We start from the raw sequence: 24258 nt of genomic DNA, 5'->3' as shown, positions 1-24258 counted from the left end.
ATATTCGTGACTGAGGAAGACCCCCAGAAACGGCTGCACACAAAGAGCTTACTGAAAGGTCAAATTATGTTGTTTCGGTGAGTCATAGAAGTGACCTTGGAGCAGGTTAAGCAGCATTTCCTGTGTTTCAATGATAAATTCTGATCTGAATTTAAAAGGAAAGGGTAAATATTTGTAATATTCATGAGATCCGTCCGCCAGATGACTGAGGCGAGCTCATTTCTCGATCTAATCACAGAGAGGTACAGACACGCAGAAAAAATAATAAACAAATAGGTTAATTGGATTCCAATTCCGTTCCCCTGGTTAATGTTAACAAAAGCACCACTGAAATGGATCAACAGACGGATTTTTCAGGATTTCTATTCTCAATGACTGACCGAGGAATCAGAAGCTGGGAACATATGAGAGTTACCTGGTTGTCAGCATAGTTTAATAGGAGCTGAGTTGACCAGCGCTTGTTCACATGTTTTTCAAAGAAAAATAAGGTGAACCGATCGCTATTCCAGTAACATGGACCAGCGGGTACAGAGCTGCACACATGCTTTGGAGGAGGGCAACTCTCCCCTACCCTCAGAAGCGGGACTGAGTCTCCACAAAAATTATTCGCAACATCAACTAGTGGACAACACATGCAGACACGGAAGACGATCAAGGGAGCGGACTTGCCGAAACCGAGGACTGAACCAGGGACCTTTAGAGCTTCAGTCTAACGCTCTCCCAACTGAGCTATTTCGGCTGACAGAAGCGCTTTCTTCGAGCCAAAATTGAACCAGAGACCTAAGGGTGTTAGTTTTACAGGCACCTACAGTCCTCCGCTTATATTAGAGAACATGATCGCATAATAACAAAGGACAGCCATCACCTCGTTTCAGTTTCCTCCAGGTTTCCAGTTTTTCTTGATAAAGAGGGGGCGCAAAGCCCAATGAAGCATCAGTTCATTGCCATAATCTCTCGGCCAATCGCTACTCAGGGATTGTCCTACAAACAGCTTTCTTCATCCTTTGAGTGAATTGCTCCCTGAGGTCACTATTTAATGGCTTCACTCTAAGTTTAAGGTAATATCTATTTATTCTGCACTCCCCCACCAGAGGAAATCGTTTCTCTGCATTAAAACCTATTAATCATCTCAATTACCTCAACCAGATAGCGCCTACAGCTTCTCAACTCAGGACTATGTATGCAACACAGCGGGAGCACATCTAACAGCAGATCAGAAAACTGAGTGTGTAGCGCACATGGTCATGGCTACTTTTGCACCAATTCTGTATCTGGATTATTGGAACCCGCTTGTGATAAACACTGTCACCTTTCACTGTTTAACAGATGAGTTTCATAGAGCCACGTATGTGATTCCCTCATTTCCGCTTTTGCACAAAGCTGGGGAAAGGCATCACAGATGTCAGTCTTCAGCTAGCTCCATTCACTCCAAGTGAAATCAAGAAATGGCTGAAGGTACGGGTAACTGCAAAGGCTTTGGGCCCTGACACCATTCCTGCAGCAGTACTGAAAACCTGTGCTCCAGAAATAGTCTCGTTCCTCGCCAAACTGTTCCAGTGCAGCTACAGTTTTATAAAATAATGGTTGGGCCATGAGCAGAACCTTGTGTCGAACAATGATCAGCACACTTTAGAAAGATGTGGCGACATTAGGGAGTGCACAGGAAACATTGGTGGGAAAATGATTTCACTGAGAAACCTCAGTTTGATGGGTACATTGGAGAAGCTGGGGCTGTTCCCCTTAAGAAGGTGATGCTGAGAGGAATGTACAGAGTGGTGATCATCTGAAAGCCTATTTGCTGCAGGATGAGGAATTTGGGAATATAGGAATATAAGGAGACAGTTCAACATCAATCGTGTTCAACTCATGACTGGTCCCTATTTTCACTTCATCTATCCACTGTGGTTTCATAATCCTTAAATATCCTACATCTTAATAACAATAAAAACTTGTACCCAGTTTCAGTATCGGAAACTTTCAGCTGACCCTAAGCTTCAGTAGCAATTTTCAGAAGGTTCCACATTTTTACGAACTTTTGTGTGAAGAAGTGTTTCCTGACGTCACCCTTGAACGGCTTAGCTGAAATTGAATGTTATGTCCTCTTGTTTTGGATTCCCCAAAACAGGGAAAATTGTTTCTCTGTATCTAAACTATCAAGTCCCTTAATCACCTCATAAGCCTCAATTTGACAACCTGAACAAAACACATGCGGGAACCTGGGTTTGAAAATTGAAGAATCGAGTACAAAAGCGAGGCAGCTATGGAGAATATTTATAAACACTGAAATAGAAAGAAACTGGAGGCGACAGACGTGGACAATGTTGGATGAATGGCCTCATCCTGTGCTATAACCATTCTATGATGCTCTGATTCCAACCTACCCACATTCTTTAATCCTTTTAGAAACATAGAAGAAGTAGTAGGCCATTCGGTCTTTTGAACCAGCTCCGCCATTCAATATCGTCATGGCTGATTCTCTATCTCAACGCCACACTCTCGTTCTTTCCCCATGCCCCTTGATGCCTTTCGAGTTCAGAAATCCATTTCTTTCCTGAATATATTCAGTGACGTGGCCTCTGTGGTAGAGAATTCCACAACTTTACCACCGTCTGAGTGAAGACGTTTCTCCTCATCTCAGTCCTAAATGACCAACCCCGAATCATGAGATTCTTACCCCTTGTCTGGACCTCTCAGCAAGGAGAAATATCCACTATACATCCAGTCTGTCCAGCCCTGCCGGAATTGTATAGGTTTCAATGAGAACCTCTCTTATTCTTCGAAACTCCAGTGAATACAGGCCTAGTCGGCCCAATCTTTCCTCAAACGACAATCCTGCCATCCCTGGAATCATTCTGGTGAACTTTCGATGCACTTCCACTTTGACAAGGATATCCTTTCCTCGGGAAGGAGACCAAAACTGCACACAATACTCCAGGAGTGGCCGCACCAAGGCCCTGCACTGCTGCAGCAAGACATCCTTTCTGCTGTGCTCAAGAGGCCTTGCAATGAAGGCCAAAAAACCATTTGCCTTCTTAACTGCTTGCTGCATCTGCGTGCTTGTTTTCAGTGTTTGATGTACAAGGACACCCAGGTCCATTTGAACATCAACATTTCCCAATGTATCAACATTGAAATAATATTCTGCCATTGTGTTTATCCTACAAAAGTGGATAAATTCAACATTTATCCACCTAAAACTGCATCTACCATATATTTTGTCAATCACTCAACTTCCCTTAATCGCCTTGAAGCCTCTTTACATCGTCCTCACCATTCACACTTCGACGAAGCTCCTTGTCGTCTGATAACATGGAAATATTACATTTGATTCCCTCATCCAAGTCAATGATATATATTGTGAAAAACCGGGGCCCAAGCACTGATCCCTGTGGTACCCTACTGGTCACCGTCTGCCATTCCGAAAAATACCCATTTGTTCCTACTCTCTGTTTCCTGTCTGCCAACCGATTCTCAATCCACACCAAAATATCACCCCCAATCCCATGTTTTTAAATTTTGCACACAGACCTCTTATCAACAGCTTCCTGAAAATAAAAATACACCACATCCACTGGTTCTCCCGTATCTATTCTGCCAATTACGTCCTCAAACAAACTCCAGTAGCATTGTCAAACATGATTTCCCTTTCATAAATGCCTGTTCATTTTGTCTAATCCCGTTGATGTTTTCTAAGTTTCTTGTTATCACATCCTTTATGATAGACTCTAGCATTTTCCCTCATGTCAGGCTAACCGAACTGTAATACCCTGCTTTTCCCCTTCCCCCTTTTTTAAGTAGTGGGGTTACATTTGACATCCTACAGTCTGCCGGGACTGTTCCAGAATCGACAGAAATTTGGAAGATGGTAACCAGCGCATCCATTATTTCCATGGCCACGTTCTTTAGTACCCCGGAATGTAGATTTTCAGGCCCTGGGGATTTATCGGCTTTCAGTGCCATTAATTTCTCCAGCAATGCTTTTAATAATACTAATTCCCTTCAATTCCTCCTTCTCACTTGACCTTTGGTTCGCTGGAATTTATGGGAATCTATTTGTGTCTTCCTCCATGAAGGTAGAACTAAAGTAATTGTTGAATTGCCCTGCTACATCCTTGTTCTCTATTGTAAATTTTGCTGTTTTGAAGTGTAAGGGCCCTACATTTGTCTTCATTAATCTTTTTCTTCTGTGTACTTATATAAGCTTTTACAATACTCTTTATGTTTCTTTCAAGTTTACTCTCATACTCTATTTTTCCTCTCTTAATTAACCTCTTGGTTCTCCTTTATTGAATTCTAAACTGCTTCCAATCCTCAGGCTTGCTACTTTTTCCAGCAAATTTACATGACTGCTCTTTGGAACTAATACTATCCTTCATTTATTTTGTTCGCCATGGTTGGGCCACTTTTCCTGTTGTCTTTTTGTGCCAAGAAGGAATATATACATGTAGCAATGCATGAATTCATTCCTTAAGTAGTAATCATTGCCTACTCACCATCATGCATTTTAATGAAGTTCCCCAATCGATTTTAGCCAAATCACTCCTCATGCCTCCGCAGTTTCCTTTGTTTTGATTTTGGACCATAGTTTCGGATTGGATTACTTCATTTTATAACCTAAGAAAGAGTTCTCTCATGTTATGGTCACTGTTCCCTCACGGACGTCGCACAAAAAGCTTATTCATTAACCCCGTTTCATTGAAAAAATAAACAAATCTATTATAGCCTGTTCCCTAGTTAGTTCTTTGACGTAATTGTCAAAAAAGCTATTTCATGCACAATCCATCATTTACCACAGCGTTATTGATAATTTGGTTTGTCCACTCGAAATGTAAATTAAAGTCACCCATGACAACTGTAGCACACCTGTTACATGCATCTCTAATTTCCTGTCTAATGCCGCCCACTACCTTACCACTTCTGTTTGGAAGCCTATATACACCTCCCGCGAATGTTTCCCGCACCTGATTGCGTCATAGCTCCACCTAGGTTGATTCTGCATCTAGATTTTCTCTCAATATTGTATTGATGTCATCGTTAACTAAAAATGCCACGCCACCTACTTTTCCTTTTTGCCTGTTCTTCCTAAATATCGAACACCATTGGATATTCAGCTCCCAGCATTGGTCACACTGCAGCCCTGTCTGTGTAATCATAATCATATCCTACGCGTTGACATCTATTTGCATTGTTAATTCACCCACCTTATTACAAATGCTCCATGCATTCAGCTACAGTGCCTTTAGGCTTTTCTTTTTACATATCTTTCTTTGTACTCTGGCCCTATTTGCTGCTCGATTCCGTTTCCTCTGCCTTCTACTTGTGATTTTTTTGCTTTTCTGTCTTTCATTTCTATCTTTGTTTCCCTCCCTTGTGTCTCCCCTCTCAGGACCCCATTCCCGTGCCAGTCTAGTTCATCCGACTATCTTTCTGGCAAAGCTGCACTGCAGCCTCAACATAAAAGATCTATGTCCAAGCAATTTTAGCTGCTTCATCAATGACCTTCCCGGCAAAATAGATTCAGAATTGGGGATGTTCGCAGATGATTTGCGCAATGTCTAGCACCATTTGCGAGTCATGAGGTTCTGAAGTTGTCCGCTGCATGAACAGCGAGGTCTGAACAATATTCAGACATAGGCTGATAGGTGACAAGTAAGAATTGCGCCACACCAGTGGCCAGGCAGTGACCATCTTCAACCAGAGAGAATCCAATTATCTCCCCTGAAGCTCAATGGAATTAACATCGCTGAATAAAGCACCATTCACATCCTGGGTGTTACGATTGAGCAGACACTATATTGGACTAGACATACAAATACTGTGCTTACAAAGTAGTTCAGGTGTTGGGAATTCTGCAGAGAGGGACTCCGCTTCCCCCGGCCCAAAACCTTTCCCACATCCACTAGGCACAGGTCGGACTCCTTCTGAATTCTTTCCATTTGCTTGAATGCTTGAAACTCCAAGAGCACTCAAGAAGCACGACAACATACGGGACAAAGCAGCCCGCTTGCGTGGCACCTAATACACCACCTTTTACATCCAATCCCTCCAACATCGACGCACAGTGGTGGCCGTGTATACCATCTACAAAGATGCACTGCTGTAACTCACCAAGTCTCCGTCCACAACAACTTACAAACCCGTGAAATCTACCGCCTAGAAGGGCAAGGGCAGCAGATGCGTGGGGACACAACCACCTGCAAGTTCTTCTTCAAGCCACAGTCTATCCTGACTTGGAGCTATATCGCCGTTCCTTCACTGTCACTGGCACAACATTGTGGAACTCGGTTCCTAACAGCATTGTGAGTGTACCTACACCACATGGACTGCAGCGGTTTCACTTTCTCAAGGAGAGTCAGGGATGGGCAATAACTGATGGCTTAGCCAGCGAGAGCCAATTCCGGTGAAGGAAGAAATAATAATAAACAATATGAATCATCTTTTTGTAATGTTTCCATTGTCTCTCAGCCGCAGTAGCTTCTGTGGGGGAGACTTCTTGATTTCCAATACTCTTCGCGTGAAGACGTTCTTCTTGTCAACGCCCCTGAACAAGGTCAATTCCCGCTTGGTTTGCAGACTGTCCGCCAGGTTAAATAACGAAGCTAGCGAGTCATTTAATCATCGTGCGCATCGCCATCAGATCAAACCTTAAATATAGTTATTCAAGGAATTACAAGAAATGTCGAGACAATCCGTCTGCCCTCATAACTTGGGTTTGATATCACAATGATAATTTCAGATTTCCATTCTGCATAACGCTGTCCCATACAAAAACTGGATTCAAACTCACGCATGGGAAGCATAATGGATTCACAGCTTTAAACTCTGGACCACCTCGCCACATGCATGACACTTATCTAACGACGTCATGTAGTTTTGGCATCCATAGACTGTTGAACTAAATGATCCTCTTTGGCACAGGTCCTGAATATTCAGCCAGATGATCAAAATGGAAATGGAGTTTCTGTTAGCCGACGAAATTTCCATCGCATCAGTTCAGGGACTGGTGTGAATGGACTGATGCGAAACATTTCAACACCATGTCCAGCCTGTATCTCCACAGTGTGAAAACCTACTGCGGAAAGACTGAAATAGACAAACATTTCGCAGCAAAAATAAACCCCTCCTCGAGATTCCTCGCAGAGGAATCCATCGAGCATCGAAACATACGCTTCCTGAGCTACATTGTCTGATCATTGAGACACATGTATCTGCTCCTGCCTGGCTTCATTCCGTGAAGGCATAGAAATTATATTGTTCCAGTGAGCCGTGAAAGTGTGTCTAGAGCATCTTAAAGAGAATTCCTTCTGTTTCACTGAGATATTCTGAATTGATCTTTTTCTTTAAGTCACAAAATGCTTTATTATTCAACACGTCTGTCCATTACAGGGCCGATGAAAGGTCCAATCAGTGAGGTGCGCATTCACCCTTTTAAAACATTATTTCAGGGGATGTGAGAGTCGTTCGCAAGGCCAGTCTCTGTTACACATCCCAAACTGTCCTTGAACTCAGTGGCTTTCTCAGCGAGCAGTTAGGAATCAAACTCATATGTAGGCCAGACCAGAGAAGACATCAGTGAACCAGCACTGAAATTAGCGTTTAATTGCAGGTTTTAATTCTTGAGTTTAATTTCCACCAGCAACTCTGGTGGGAAATGAACCCAATTCCCCGGAATATTTCCACTGCTCCAATGTTTCCCCTTAGAGAGAGATGGAAATATCAAGTCGAATGGTTCGCCATGTTAATGTTAACAAAAAGATCGAACCCGAGACGTTACAAGAAAAGTCTATGCGACCTGGGCTCATTATTTGGGTTGCAGTATCACATTCGTGTTTCCAGGCAAAGCTTCTGCAAAATCACCGCACGAAGGCAGAAACAGTTTATGAAGTTAGGACGAAGGTGGGATTCGAAATACTGCGCACAAAGAACAAGCGATAAACAGTTCATCGCCTTAACCTCTGGGCCACATGAAACATGGGGCGCCCACCTCTGCTTGTCATTTCAATCAACATTTCAAACCGAGTGAAATCAGCCTCCGACGTGAATCCACAAGTAGACAGTTCCCTCATTTGATGCATTAGAATAAATTCAGAGTCTCATGGCAACGTAGAAACGTTGTTTAAACTTGGCATTCGTTTAAATCGCGTGTGTTGAAGCGATGCATTCCCTGCAATGACTTCCCGGGTGTTCGAACCTGGTCCTGATTTCCGGAACTGCCACCATCTCGAGCGCGAAATAAAAAAGCTGCATTAAGATGGGCTCGTCCAAGATTTGAACCCGGGACCTCTCGCATATTAACTCAACGAAAGTCCCAAAGCGAGAATCATGCCCCTAGACCAACGAGCCACCTGCATAACAAAACCCAAACAAGGAATCCTTTCATTGTCACACAAAGTGCATCAATCATAAGCGAATTACAGTTCATGCTGGAAATATTTTCCAATGTTTTAGAAACCCCGGGGACGACTCCAACCAGTGGAGAGTTTCCCGCCTTATTTCCTTTCACTTCAGTTTTGCTGGAGTTCCTTGATGCCACGTTAGGTCAAATGCTTCTTTGAACTCAAGTGCGGTCACTTGCACCTCAAGTCTTGAGTTCGGCTGTTTTCTTCAGGTTTAGACCAAGGCTGCAATGAGGTCAGGAGCTGAGTGACCCTGGCAGGAAACAAACTGAGCTTCAGTGAGCGGGTTATTGCCACTTCATCGTACTGTCGAAGACATTTTTCCTCACCTTCTTGATAAACTAGAGAAGACGGATGGGGCGGTTTTTGCCTGGATTTTCCTGTTTTTTTCGTGGACAAGACAGACCTGAGCAATTTCCCACATTGTCGGGTAGATGCCAGTCTTGTAGCTGTAATGGAACAACTTGGCGAGGAGCGAGACTATTTCTGGAGCACAGGTTTTCAGTACTGCTGCAAGAATGGTGTCAGGGCCCAAAGCCTTTGCAGTTACCCGTGTCTTCAGCCATTTGTTGATTTCACTTGGAGTGAGTGGAGCTGGGTGAAGACTGGCATCTGTGATGCATTTCCCCAACTTTGTGCAAAAGCAAAACTGAGGAAATCACATACGTGGCTGTATGAAACTCATTAGCTAAGCGGTGAAAGGTGACAGTATTTATCACAAGCGGGTTCCATTAATTCAGACACAGATTTGGTGCAAAAGTAGCCATGACCAAGTGCGACACACACACATTTTTCTGATCTGCAGTTAGATGTGCTCCCGCTGTGACGCTTACATACTCGTGAGTTGAGAAGGTGTAGGCGCTATCTGGTTGAGGTAATTGAGATGATTAATAGGTTTTAATGCGGAGAAACGATTTCCTCTTGTCGGGGAATACAGAACAAATGTATAAAACCTTAAGCTTAGAGTGAAGCCATTTAATAGTGACGTCAGGGAGCAATTGGCTTTATCAAGAAAAACTGGAAACCTGGAGGGAAGTGAAACAGCGGCTGATCCTTCAATGAGGAACTTTACAACCTTCCAGTGTGAACATTCAGCTCAACAATATCGCTCTGTGAAAACTGCCAACATTCTGTTTTCCTTTTGTTCGCAGATGTGGGTTTGAGCCTCGGTTTCACTGAGATGTTCTGAATTGATCTTTTTCTTGACGTCACAACGTGCTTTATTATTCAACACATCTGTCCATTACAGGGGCTGATGGAAGATCCAATCAGTGAGGTGCGCATTCACCCTTTTAAAACATTATTTCAGGGGATGTGAGAGTCGCTCGCAAGGCCAGTCTTTGTTACACATCCCAAATTGTCCTTGAACTCAGTGTCTTTCTCAGCGGGCAGTTAGGAATCAACCTCATATGTAGGCCAGGCCAGGGAAGACATCAGTGAACCAGCGCTGAGATTAGCGTTAAATTGCAGGTTTTAATTATTGGTTTAATTTCCATCAGCAACTATGGTGGGAAATGAAACCATGTCCCCGGAATAATTCCACTCCCTTCGAGAGAGATGGAAATATCATGTCGAATGGACTCTAAGTCGGATGCCCATGTTATTGTGAACAAAAGTATCGAATCCAAGATCTTACAAGAAAAGTCGAAGCAAAATGGCCTCATAACTTGGGTTGGAGAATCACATCAGTGATTCCAGGCAGAGCTTCTGCAAAATCACCGCAATAAGGCGGAAACAGTTGATAAAGTAACGACGAAGATGGGATTCAAACCCACACGTATAAAGCACAATGAATTAGCAGTCCATCGCCTTAACCTCTCGGTTATACGTTTTGCATGAGCAAGCCTTTGAAATAAATGATCCTCTTTGGTACAGGCCCTAAATATTTGGCCAGATGTGTAAAGATGGAAATGTAGTTTATGTCATTAAAATAAATGTGCCTCACGTCAGATCAGGGACTGTTGTAAACCGACTGATGTGAATCACTTCAACACTTCACCCTAATATCCAACATCTAACTGCAGATCAGAAAAATGTGTGTGTGTCGCACATGATCATGGCTACTTTTGTACCAAATCTGTGTCTGAATGAATGGAACCCGTTTGGGATAAACACTGTCGCCTTTCACCACTTAGCTGATGAGTTTCCTAGGGCCACGTATGTGATTCCCTCAGTTCTGCTTTTGCACAAAGCTGGGGAAATGCATCACAGATGTCAGTCTTCAGCCAGCTCCATTCACTCCAAGTGAAATCAAGAAATGACTGAAGACACGGGTAACAGCAAAAACTTCGGGCCCTGACACCATTCCTGCAGCAGTACTGAAAACCTGTGCTCCAGAAATAGCCTCGCCCCTCGCCAAGTTGTTCCAGTGAAGCCACAAGACTGGCATCTACCCGGCAATGTGGGAAATTGCTCAGGTCTGTCTTGTCCACAAAAAAACCCAGGAAAATCCAACCGGCAAAAACCGCCCCATCAGTCTTCTCTAGTTTATCAAGAAGGTGAGGGAAAATGTCTTCGACAGTGCGATGAAGTGGCACTTACTCAGCAATAACGTGCTCACTGAAGCTCAGTTTGTTTCCTGCCAGGGTAACTCAGCTCCTGACTTCATTGCAGCCTTGGTCCAAACCTGAAGAAAACAGCCGAAGTCAAGACGTGAGGTGCAAGTGACTGCACTTGAGTTCAAAGAAGCTTTTGACCTAATGCGGCATCAAGGAACTGCAGCAACACTGAAAGTGAAAGGAAATAAGGCGGGAAACTCTCCAATGGTTGGAGTCGTCCCCGGGGTTTGTAAAACATTGGAAAATATTTCCAGCATGAACTGTAATTCGCTTATGATTGATGCACTTTGTGTGACAATGAAAGGATTCCTTGACGGCGTTTTGTTATGTAGGTGGCTCGTTGGTCTAGGGGCATGATTCTCGCTTTGGGATTTTCGTTGAGTTAAAATGCGAGAGGTCCCGGGTTCAAATGCCGGACGAGCCCATCTTAATGCAGCATTTTTATTTCGCGCTCGAGGTGGTGGCAGTTCCGGAAATCAGGACCAGGTTTGAACACCCGGGAAGTCATTGCAGGGAATGCATCACTTCAACACACCTGATATAAATGAATTTCAAGTTTAAAGAACGTTTCTCTGTGCCATGAGACTCTGAATTAATTCTAATGCATCAAATGAGGGAACTGTCTATTTGTGGATTCACGTGGGAGGCTGATTGCACTCAGTTTCAATCTTGACTGAAAGGACAAGCAGAGCTGGGAACCCCAGTGTTTCATTTTAATTTACCACATTTTAGCTGTGTTCCGGTACTTGCAGTGAGCTGGGAGGGGTTTCCTTTTGCTACCAAATGCTTGTAAGTTCCGGTCTTTCCGCGGTGGGTTTTCACACTGTGTAGAAACTTGTTGGATATCAGGTTGAAGTGTTGAAGTGTTTCACATCAGTCGGTTTACAACAGTCCCTGATCTGATGTGATGCACATTTATTTTAATGACATAAACTACGTTTACATCTTTACACATCTTGCCGAATATTCAGTGCTTGTACCAAAGGGGTTCATTTATTTCAACGGTTCATGGATGCAAAAAGTATAGAAGGGGGTTTAATAGGCAGCATTTTGCGACGAGGTGGCCGAGAGGTTAAGGCGATGGACTGCTAATCCATTGTGCTTTGCACGCGTGGGTTCGAATCCCACTTTCGTCGTTACTTTATCAACTGTTTCCGCCTTATTGCGGTGATTTTGCAGAAGCTCTGCCTGGAATCACTGATGTGATTCTCCAACCCAAGTTATGAGGCCAGCTTGCTTCGACTTTTCTTGTAAGATCTTGGATTCGATACTTTAGTTCACAATAACATGGGAATCGGATTTAGAGTCCTTTCGACATGATATTTCCATCTCTTTCCAAGGGGAAACATTGGAGCAGTGGAAATATTCCGGGGACTTGGGTTCATTTCCCACCATAGTTGCTGATGGAAATTAAACTCAATAATTAAAACCTGCAATTAAACGCTAGTATCAGTGGTGGTTCACTGATGTCTTCCCTGGTCTGGCCTACGTATGAGATTGATTCTTAACTGCCCGCTGAGAAAGACACTGAGTTCAAGGACAGTTTGAGATGTGTAACAAAGACTGGCCTCGCGAGCGACGCTCACATTCCCTGAAATAATGTTTTAAAAGGGTGAATGCGCACCTCACTGATTGGATCTTCCATCAGCCCCTGTAATGGACAGACGTGTTGAATAATAAAACGATTTGTGACGTCAAGAAAAAGATCAATTCAGAACATCTCAGTGAAACCGAGGCTCAAACCCACATCTGCGAACAGAAGGGAATCAGAATGTTGGCAGTTTTTACAGAGCGATATTGTTGAGCTGAATGTTCACACTGGAACGCTGTAAAGTTCCTCATTGAAGGATGAGCCAATGTTCTTCGAGCGAACCTTGAGCTTCATCGGAACATTGCAGGAGTCCGAGAACCGAGTGATCAGGGTGAGAGCCAGGTCGCCAGTCATTTCGTTTCACCAGCTTGACTGTGTGGATGAGTTGGTTGGACTTTCTGTTAAGTTATAGCACATTCTTGGCTATCAGTTTTGTCGCAGGAAAATGCCACTTCAACACTTTCTGTCAAAAGTAACCCCATCCCAACTCTTACTGCCCTGAGAAACTGTCACTTAGACATGTGATGACCAGCAATTGAAGTGAGCGCTGCCTATCTTCCCTGACCGTTAATTCCCCTTGAGCTTCTCTGCTAAGTCGAATTAAAGCTGAATTTCTGCAACTCCTATAACACAGCTAAAATATGGTCAAGTAATATGAAACTGTAACCCTCCCGCCCAACTCACCAACATCCGCCGCCACAACACGTCCCTCCCCTCAGTGCATCCCCCCAACTGCCACCACACTCGCCTCCCGGAACCACCACCCCACCCACCCCGGCCCCACAGCCACCCCCAGCTCTGCCAGTCTGAATGTTCTTTCAGACAAGCCGACAACTCCATGTTGAAATCAGGCTGTGAACATTTCGACCCGATAGGGCTGTGTACAAATAGGGTCACATGGTTTTCATGGTTCTGAAAGAAAACATACCTCGGAGACTGTGTTTTAAAAAGTGGACTTTTTTTTCCTTTGAGAAGAGAAGGACCAACTGCTTGATGTTGTCACGGATCAGTGCTGGGGGAGTTACTGTGGAACACTGACCCCATCTCAAGGACTGCACACCCTGACCTTTGCCTTGATCCATTGACGTTTAATGTTTGGCAAAATTGTCCCCTTTCTAAAGAAGGGTCATAAGGACTCGAAACGTTGACTTTGTATTTATTTCTCCCCACAGATGCTGTTAGTCCAGCTGATTATCTCCAGCATTTTCTGTTTTTGTTTCTGATTTTCAACATCCCCATCATTTTGCTTTAATTTCCCCTATTTCTCTTTTTAATATCATGATTTTCTATTATGAGTGCGTGTCTGTATGTGTGTTTGTGTGTGTTTGTGAGAGAGGGAGAACGTGTGTGTGTGTGTTTGTGTGTGACTTATGGTATCTCGAAAGATTAATTCGCATAATTTCAGATCCATACTGAATGTTCATAAGCTTTATTTTTCTATTCGAAAATACCTTTTTTTATAATAAACAAATAAATTTATGGTTTATTGAAATAATCCACTTTTAAACCTATTTTATTCTCGGGAACACTGGTGAAGGTAAATAATTGGCCATTTTGGTGAGTGAAATGAACATTTGAGCCAATGTTGTGACCTGTGGAGTAGTGGGACTAGACCAAGGGCGCACTCCTCCCATCCCGCTCATAACAGGGTGCTCACTCAGAAACTTAGCTCCAAGTCACTGTCGACTCCTTCTGTAAAGCAGATGACATATTGGGCTTCTCACTAAACATGCAGAAAACTAAGATCCGATTCAAATATTCGTGACTGAGGAAGACCCCCAGAAACGGCTGCACACAAAGAGCTTACTGAAAGGTCAAATTATGTTGTTTCAGTGAGTCATAGAACTGCCCATAGAGCAGGTTAAGCAGCATTTCCTGTGTTTCAATGATAAATTCGGATCTGAATTTAAAAGGAAAGGGTAAATATTTGTAATACTCATGAGATCCGTCTGCCGCAAGACTGAGGCGAGCTCATTTCTCGACCTAATCACTGAGAGACACAGACACAAAGAAATAATAATAAACAAGAGGGAAACAATGGATTAATTGGATTCCAATTACGGTCCCCTGGGTAATGTTAAAAGAAGCAACATTGCAATGGATCAACAGACGGATTTTCAGGAATTTAAATTCCCAATGACCGATCGATGGACCAGAAGCTGTGAACATATGAGAGTTGAACGGTTGTTAGCATAGTTTAATGGGAGCTGAGTTGACCAGCCGCTTTTCATATGTTTTTATCAAGAAAGGTGAAACCGAGCTTTATTCCAGTAACGTGGACCAGCGGGCACAGAGCTGCCCGTGTGCTTTGGAGGAGGGCAAGTCTCCCCTCCCCTCAGAAGCTGCACTGGGTATCCCCAAAAACTGATAGCACTATCAGCTGGCAAGTAACACGAGCAGCAGCTGCCCAGGTAAAATGATTTGCAATTTGTTGCCGAAACCCAGGATTGAACCAGGGACCTTTAGATCTTCAGTCTAACGCTCTCCCAACTGAGCTATTTTGGCTGACACTTTCAGACGATGGACTGCTAATCCATTGTGCTTTGCACGCGTGGGTTCAAACCCACCTTCGTCGTTACTTTATCAATTGTTTCTTCCTTATTGCGGTGATTTTGCAGAAGTTCTGCCTGGAATCACTGATGTGATTCTCCAACCCAAGTTATGAGGCCAGCTTGCTTCGACTTTTCTTGTAAGATCTTGGATTTGATACTTTTGTTCACAATAACATGGGGATCCGACTTAAGAGTCCATTCGACATGATATTTCCATCTCTCTCGAAGGAGAAACATTGGAGCAGTGGAAATATTCCGGGGACTTGGGTTCATTTCCCACCATAGTTGCTGATGGAAATTAAACTCAATAATTAAAACCTGCAATTTAACGCTAGTCTCAGTGCTGGTTCACTGATGTCTTCCATGGCCTGGCCTACATATGAGTTTGATTCCTAACTGCTCGCTGAAAAAGCCACTGAGTTCAAGGGCAGTTTGGGATGTGTAACAAAGACTGGCCTTGCGAGCGACGCTCACACCCCCTAAAATAATGTTTTAAAAAGGGTGAATGCGCACCTCACTGATTGGATCTTCCATCAGCCCCTGTAATGGACAGACGTGTTGAATTATAAAGCACTTTGTGACGTCAAGGAAAAGATCAATTCAGAACATCTCAGTGAAACCGAGGCTCAAACCCACATCTGCGAACAGAAGGGAATCAGAATGTTGGCAGTTTTTACAGAGCGATATAGTTGAGCTGAATGTCCACACTGGAAGGGTGTAAAGTTCCTCATTGAAGGATGAGGCGCTGTTCTTCGAGCGAACCTTGAGATTCATTGGGAAAATTTTGTGACTGGATTCGAACTCAAAATCCTGTCCCAATGACATCTCAAATAAAGCTGTCGGCTGCTTGAAAACGCAGCAGTTAAACTTTCTGCCTGATCATGAGAGCGACTGTGACATTTACAAAACTAAATCATTTGATAAAATAGTTCAAAAACCATCAAGATTGAAATCCTATGAGGAAAAGTCAAGTTATTATTGAGAACTCTGCTGAGAAAGCTTCATTGGACAGCACAGAAATCAGGTGAAGAGTCTGAGTAAATCGACACCAGCGAACAAGTCAACATCAAAACTGAATCAACTCTTGTGAAGATCAGTGAGTAAAAGCTGAGTGCTCCGTGCACCATCAGCTCATCAGGTGGATGCATTGTCTGGATAAAGCGTTCTGTTTAGAACAGGATTTATTGACCTGAGTCGAGCAGGCACGTTATTGCAGAACAAATAAGTCACCTCTAGATTTTCCTTTGAAAACATAGAAACTAGGAGCAAACTTCTAGTTTGTTGATATTTTGAATTCAAATAAACTGGAATTACAATGCAAATGAATTGATATTCAAAATCAAACCTTACTTTCAGGTAAGTTATGTGGAACAATTAAATTACAAACAAGAACTCAAGTGACCTGTGAGCTCAAACACAGAGAAAGTAAATTTCAGAGTGAAGACTTAAAAATTTCAATTTTTTGCAAGTGAGGGTTAAGTGCAGAGGGGGAAGGAGCTGCTGTGTAATTTTAACCGAGATACTGCAGCAAAAGTACAAGAGGGAAGGAGTGGGACTCTCGAAATAACGAGAACTTTAATTAAATAGACAATTCATTTCAGTGAAATGTTGGGACAGCTGAGAGCTGTTGCCTACACATCCTGTGCTCTGTGGGAATTTCAAATAAGTCTGATGATAATAGTCAGATTCATAATACATTAGCGAACTAAGCAGAATAAAGAAAGTGCAGAGGAGAGATGGTAAAAGGAAATTAGATCAGAAGAGAGAGTGTATGAGAAAAGATTTGCAGGTAACAACCGAAAACACAGAAGGTTTTTTACCAGCATAAGGGCAGTCACTGAAAGGGGGGATGATTTGGAGATCCTGTGTGGGGAGAGGGCATGGCTGACGTACTAAATGAGAACATACAAACAAACTAATTAGCAGCAGGAGTAGGTCACTCAGCCCCTCGAGCCTGCTCCGCCATTCAGTAAGACCCTGCCTGATCTGATTGGAACCTCAAGCTCACATTCCTGCCTACCCCCAATAACCATTCACCCCCCAGCCCCTTGTTAATCAAGAATCTATCTAACTCTGCCTTTAAAATATTCAAAGTCTCTGCTTCCACCAGCTTTTGAGGATGAGAGCTCCAACAACGCTCGACCCTCAGATAGAAAAGAAACTCTGTCTGAAATGAGCGACCCCTTATTTCTAAACAGTGACCCCTAGTTCCAGATTCTGCTACAAGAGGAAACGTGCTCTCCACCTCCACCCTGTCAAGACCCTCAGGATCTTAAAGGTTTGAATCTAGTTGCCTCTTACTCTCCTGAACTCCAGGCGATACAAGCCTAACCTGTTCAACCTCACCTCATAAGACAACCGGCCCATCCCTGGTATTCGCCTCGTAAACTTTGCACTAAACCTGTCATCACAAAACAAGCGGATTCTGCTAATGTCATTGGTGGGGAAATTGGATAGGATGAAAATAGATGAAGTGGAAGCTATCACAAGGCTGGCACCGCTCACAGTAGAAAAGCTGCTCGATCCGCATCAGATACACCTTAGAATGAGGGAATGAAGGGTGGAAATAGCGGAGAATCGAGCCACAATCTTTCAATCCTCCTTGGAGATGGGAGTGAAGCCAGACGAGTGCAGGTTGTTCATGTTACATCCGTGTTTAAAATGGAGAGGGATAAACCCAGTAACTACAGAGCAGTTAGTCTCATGCTGGTGGTGGGGAGACGTTTAAAGACAATGATCCAGAACAAACTTCATTGTCGCTCGGTAGAACATGAGATGATAAATGATAACTAGCACAGATTGGTTAACAGAAAATCAGCACTGAAATACTTAATAAAGCTCTTTGATGACGTGTCAGAGAACATTGTCCAGAGGAGCGAGGTTGATGATGTGTGTCTGGACTTCCAAAGGGATTTGAAAAAGTCCCACATAATGAACCTGTTGGTAAAATTCCAGCAGCTGGGATTAAAGGGCCAACGACAGCATGGATATAAAATTGAATAAGGCACAAAAAGGGTAAAGTAGTGGCGAGCTCTGAAGAAGAGTCATACAGACTCAAATGTTAACTCTGTTTCTCTCTTCACAGATGCTGCCAGGGCTGCCGAGTTTTTACAGCATTTTCTGTTTTATTGTAAATTTTAATAACTTACAGCCTATATTCAAGTTTGCTGATGACACTAGCTTAGGTGACATGGTTTGTAGTGTATGTGGGAGCAGCAAGTTTCAAAGGGTCATTAACAGAATCAGTGAGAGAATAAAACTGTGGCCGGTGGTGGTCAACACTGGGAAGAATGAGGTCATCCATCTTAAACTAAAGAAAGATCCGAGAATTTCCTAAACAGTCAGAAACTTGGGACTATGCCGGAGGAGCTGAGAGTGAAAGCTGAGTTAAACTGGAGGGTGGAGAAAGAACAGCGGCAGAGCTGCCCGAGAGCAGCCGCGAGGGAGAGAGGAGAGAAGAGTGAGAGTGGCGGGGGATAAAGAGCTGAGAGGAAGGGGCTGGAGCAAACCGGCCATGTTCAAAATATTCAATGCTTGATATCACAGGAAAGGAGGTAACTGGTTAGTTTGTGCCGATTTCTCTGTTTTTCTCTTTCTAAATTAGGACATTGATTGAAACGAGGCGATGAGAATTTAAAAAAAAAATCAATCAGGGTAAGTATAACAGTAAGTGCGAGTGTGATAACTGGATTCAATGGGAATCATGGGGAAAACTCTCTGCTGCTTGGAGTCATACCTACCACAGAGGGAGATGTTTGTGGTTGCTGGAGGTCAATCATCTTAGCTCCAGGACATCATTGCAGGAGTTCCTCAGGGTAGTGTCCTCGGCCCAACAATCTTCAGCTGCTTCATCAATGACCAACCTTCCAAAATAAGGTCAGAAACCTGATGATTGCACAAGGTTCAGCACCATTCACGACTCCTTGGAGACTGAAGCAGTTCATGGCCAAATGCAGCAAGACCTGGACAATAGTCAAGCTGAGCAGACAAGTGGAAGAAACATTCATGCCACACGAATTCCAGGCAAAATATAATATATGAATTATCTATTAATTATATATATATATATATATATATGTATGGGAATGAATGTAATATCTCCAAGTTTGCAGATGACACAAAACTAGGTGGGAAGGCAAATGGTGAGGGTAATTCAAAGTGTCTAAGAAGGGATATGACAGGGAAATCTTGTTAGATTATTGTTTTAGAGTTCCTTCAGAATGTAAGCAGCAGGGATGATAAAGGGGAGCCAGTTGTATTCCAAAAGACATTCCATAAGGTGCCACATAAAATGTCACTACACAAGAAAAGAGTATATGTTGTTAGGGTTCATATATTAGCATGGATTGAGAATATGACAGGAAACAGAGAGTCAGGATAAATGGGTCATTTTGAGGTTGGCAAACTATAACTAGTGGACAGATGCAGAGTTCAGTGTTGGGCCTCTACTATTTACGATCGATGTTAATGTTTTGGATGATGGTACCCACTGTATTGTAGCAAAATTTGTTGACGATGCAAAGATAGGAATCAAAGCAAGTTGTAAGGTGGATACAGAGAGTCTGCATGGATATGTAAATGTTCAAGTGAATGGGGATAAAACGGCAGATGTAGTACAATGTAGTAAACTGTCAGGTTGCCCACTTCTGCAAGAAGCATAGGAGAGAGGAATATTACTTAGATGGAGAGAGACTGCAGAATCCTGTGGTACAGAGGGATCCTTGTACAAGAATTACAAAAAATGTTTAGATGACATTGCAGGATGCTGCAGTACAGATGGATATGGGTGCTGCTGTATAAGAATCATTGAAAAAAAGTTAGCATGCAGGTGCGTCAAATACTTAGGAGGGCATGTGGAATGTTGGTCTTAATTGCAAGGGGACTGGAATAGAAAAGCGGAGAAGCCTTGCTGCAACTGTTCAGGGCATTGTCGAGACCACACCTAGAATAATGGGTGCTGATTTGGTTTGATTACTGAAGGATGGATATACTTCCGTGAAGACAGTTCCCGAGAAAGGTGACTGGGATATTCCCTCGACTGAGGGGGTTTTCTAATGAGGAAGGGTTGATCAGGTTGGATCTAGACTCACTGGAATTTAGAATGACTTAACAATTTGAAAGTGAATGAGCATCTGGCAATGAGGGACCGCAATATGTTAGAGACAGACATTCAGTTCGAGCAAAAAGGCCATATACATGCTGGTTATCACCTCAAGTAAGGCCAATAAGGACGGAATGAGTGGTAAACTGAGCACGTTAAATTCCCATCAGCTATTAACAGGTAAAACAAGACAGGAAACAATCAGAGGCACTCAAATAATAATAATTTAGTGTAATCTGTACCTAATGCAAACCCGAAGGAATGAAACTTTTATGATAATTATGGTTACTTACTTTTACGGTTAATATTATTAATAATGGGGACGGAATTCCATCAATTAAACCAGTGATTAAGAAGGAATGACAATTTCTGTCCAGATAATGATGAACGGTGTATTTGGTGCGATGCTGTCTCCGCTATGCTGATAGTTTTGTCCTTCTCGGTGGTTCATGTCACAGGGAGGACGCTGCTGTTCAAATAAAGATGACGAATTACTGCACGGTGTCCTATAGATCGGAAAACCTGCGGCTAAGTTCCCCTCCGAGTCACTCATCATCCTGACTTGTAAATATATCGCCGTTCCTTCACTGTCGCTGGATAAAAGTCCTGGAACTTCCTTCCTAACAGCACTGTGGGTGTACCTACACCACACGGAACGCAGCGGTTCAAGAAATCAGCCCACCACCACCTTCTCAAGGGCAAATCGGGATGGGCAAAAAATTCCGGCCCAGTCAGCGAATCCGACATCCCGTGAATTAACTTTAAAAAATATGACCTTCACGATGTTGCTTCCATCTAAGAGGATAGTTTTTTCTATTCGGATAATCATAGTGATAGTGAAGAGGAGGTGGCCACTCCGGCCATTTGCGTCTGTGCCAGTTCTTTGGGGTCAATGGGCTGAGGGAATTGGCTCGGATGTGTTCACAGTATTTCCAGCTTGTGTACGTCTGTGAATAAATGCCATATCAGAGATTTGTTGAAGTTTGAATTTTTGCAGGAAGCTGATGTAAATAACGGACATGATTGTGGGTAACAGAAAACGCCCCCTTTTGGCATTAATGAGAATGTAAATAGCAGAGGATGGTTTCGATCCATCGACCTCTGGGTTATGGGCCCAGCACGCTTCCGCTGCGCCACTCTGCTGCTTAGTCTTTAATGTGTACAGTTCCATTATGATGTTAAAGTGTTTCACATGTTTAGAATATATTTCCTGCTGTGGAATTGTGCTCTCTGGTGTTGAGAAATGTTCTTTGTTGTTGTGTCAAATGCTTCCCTGCAGTACAAACGTGTTCCCGGTTGTACAAATATGATGGCCGAGCCAGCGAATCTCATATCCATTGAATTTTAAAAAAAGTTCCGCTCTGTTGCACTTCTCAGCTCTGGCCAGTAGATGTCAGCACACTCAGACAGCGACAGAACAGACAAGAACCGTTCACATTTTATTGGACGGCGAAGGGAGGTATTTGGAATTACTAACGGTGAAGATGACATTTCATAATATTTTGTTATACCAAGCAGAAGTTATAATGTTGTGCTGAAACCGACAGACCGTTGTTTTATATTTGAGAGTGAGATACATTCTTCACTGCCCTTTTCTGGCCCATTTTGTAAATGTGGGATTCAATATCTATGTCACTCACTGGTACTGTGTGAAACTGAGAGACATTCTGAACCTGTCAGTCTTGGTTACTGTATGTGAGTGTGGAGACATTGTCAGTGGAACTGCCAATATGTTTGGATTTATTCTCTAACAGTCACTCTCTTGAACAGTTTTTTTGTGTTATATTCCATTCCTATCTGTATCAGTATTTTCTGATACTGAGAGAGGTGGGTTACATTCTGAAACTGATAATGGAACTGTATGTGGAAGGATTTTGCTCTATCAGTCAGCTTCTGGAGCTGAAAGTGAGTGTTGGAGTCATTCTGTGTCTCTCATTCTCTAGTACAATATATCTGTGTCATATTCAGACTGCATATTGCATTTTCTGGTATTGTATGAGTGTCTGGACAGTTTTTGAGCCTGCCAGTAGAACTGTAGGTGTGCAAGTGTTTTGTTCTCAGTGTGAGATGTGGGATTCATTCTGTATTTGTCAGTCTCTGGTGCTGTCTGTGTATTGGGCAGTTTGTCCATGCCTGGTAATGTATAGGGTTTGTCCAGTAGTTCACCATGGCCAGTTTTGTGTGTGAATGTGGGGTGTATTTTACTGTTCTCAATCTTTGATGTTGCTTATGACTCTGGGATTAATTCTGGATCTGTACTCAATAGTTATCTCAGGCATGGTGTTGTAAATGATTCACATCTTAATACCTGTCAGGAAGGAAACCTCTCATCCCAATCCTCACCCAATTTGGCTTATGTGTGATCTTAGAACCAATCACAATAATCAGGTTAACCCTGAACTGCAGTCTACAATGTGAAATAAATGGTTTTGCCGACCAGTCTTGAGATACCTATTAAATACAGATATGGAAGTAAAGTACCCTCACATACAGCTCCCAAGTCACATAGATAGAGGATGAATCCCACTTACACACAGTTCCAGTAACCGAGTGATGTACAATTAATCCCACAGTAACTCTCTGCCCCAGATATAGACATATATTAAAATACATTATTCCAAATTCCCATGCAGTACCAGATTTTGACAAATACAGAATGAACCCTGCACGCACATACAGACACACACAAAGATAGTGACTGATACAGGATGTGACACAAATTCACATGCAGTACCAGGGAATAACAGATAAATATTAAATCCCGCCATCAATTCCAGTACCGGAAAATAATGCACACAAAATGAATGTTACTGACATTCATTAACAGAGATTGTAAGATACAGAATGAATCCCATAGCCCTGTTCAGTTCCAGATACTGACAGATGCAGAATTAATTGCAACCACTCACACTGAAAAACACAATTAGTTCCACATTGACATGGAATATAAAACACTGGCAGATGTTGAATGAATCTCAAGCTGACAGTCAGTACCAGATACTGATGGAAAAAAAAAACACTCACTCTTATTCAGAGTGGGAGACTATAAGATAAATAAAAAGATATTCACACTCAGATAGAGTACCAGAGGCTGACTTGCAGAACCCGAACCACTCATACATCATACCAAACACTGAAATACACCAAATAAATCACTCACTAAGGGGCAATATCATAGCAAACAAAATAAGGTCAGAGGCCTGACCTTCTGCCTAACTAGATTTTCCTGCCTACACCCCATATCCATTGATTCACTGAATAACCTGTCTGCGTCATCCTTAAATATATTCATGGATGAAGCATCCATATTTCACTAGGACAGAGAAGTATTAATATTCACACGCTGAGAGTGCAGAATTTCTCCAAATTTCAGTCCAAAATGATCAACCCCTGATGCTGACATGGTGCCCACATGTTCTAGATTCAGGGGAATCGATAATGGAAAGTAGGGAAATGGTGGATGAAGTAAACAGGTATTTTGCTTCATTCTTCACTGTAGAGGACACAAGTAACATCCCAGAAATAGCTGTAAATCAGGAAATGGAAGCGAGGGAGGAACGTGGGGAAAATTACAATCACCAGGGAAGTGGTATTGAGCAAATAGTTGGGGCTGCGGGCTGACAAATCCCCAGGTCCGGATGTGCTTCACCCTAACGTCTAGAAAGAAGTGCTTAGTGAGATTGTTGATGCACTGGTTTTAATTTCCCAAACTTCCTTAGATTCAGGGAAGGTTCCATTAGATTGGAAATTGCAAACATAACTCCTTCATTCAAAAAGGGAGGGAAACAGAAAGCTGAAAACTATAGGCCAGTTAGCCTAACATCTGTCACAGTGAACATTTTAGAAGCTATTAAGGAAGTTATAGCAGGGCACTTAGAAAAATTCAAGTGTCAACATGGCTTTGTGAAAGGGAAATCATGTCTAACCAATTTATTGGAGTTCTTTGAAGGAGTCACATGTGCTGTGGATGAAGGGGAACCAGTCCATGTACTGAGATTTCAAGAAGGTATTTGATGAAGTGCCACATCAAAGGTTATTGCATTAAATAAAAGCTCATGGT

The 24258-nt window shown here is 42.8% G+C and overlaps 4 non-coding genes across 4 annotated transcripts; 1 reads left to right on the top strand and 3 right to left on the bottom strand.

The window, feature by feature from the left end:
• Positions 1–666: 666 nt before the first annotated feature.
• On the bottom strand, positions 667–739 carry trnaf-gaa (transfer RNA phenylalanine (anticodon GAA)). The gene has a single exon. It is a non-coding gene; the product is annotated as a tRNA-Phe (tRNA).
• An 11269-nt stretch (positions 740–12008) lies between these two features.
• Positions 12009–12090, top strand: trnas-gcu (transfer RNA serine (anticodon GCU)). Its single transcript has one exon. It is a non-coding gene; the product is annotated as a tRNA-Ser (tRNA).
• Positions 12091–14977: 2887 nt separating this feature from the next.
• Positions 14978–15050, bottom strand: trnaf-gaa (transfer RNA phenylalanine (anticodon GAA)). The gene has a single exon. It is a non-coding gene; the product is annotated as a tRNA-Phe (tRNA).
• Positions 15051–21269: 6219 nt separating this feature from the next.
• On the bottom strand, positions 21270–21341 carry trnam-cau (transfer RNA methionine (anticodon CAU)). The gene has a single exon. It is a non-coding gene; the product is annotated as a tRNA-Met (tRNA).
• Between the last annotated feature and the right edge of the window lie 2917 nt (positions 21342–24258).

The sequence above is a fragment of the Cetorhinus maximus genome, chromosome 31, assembly GCF_964194155.1.
Source record: "Cetorhinus maximus chromosome 31, sCetMax3.hap1.1, whole genome shotgun sequence".
Classification (NCBI taxonomy): Eukaryota; Metazoa; Chordata; class Chondrichthyes; order Lamniformes; family Cetorhinidae; genus Cetorhinus; species Cetorhinus maximus.
The sequence above is the reverse complement of the archived record's forward strand: the minus strand, read 5'-3'. Positions and strand labels throughout refer to the sequence as shown.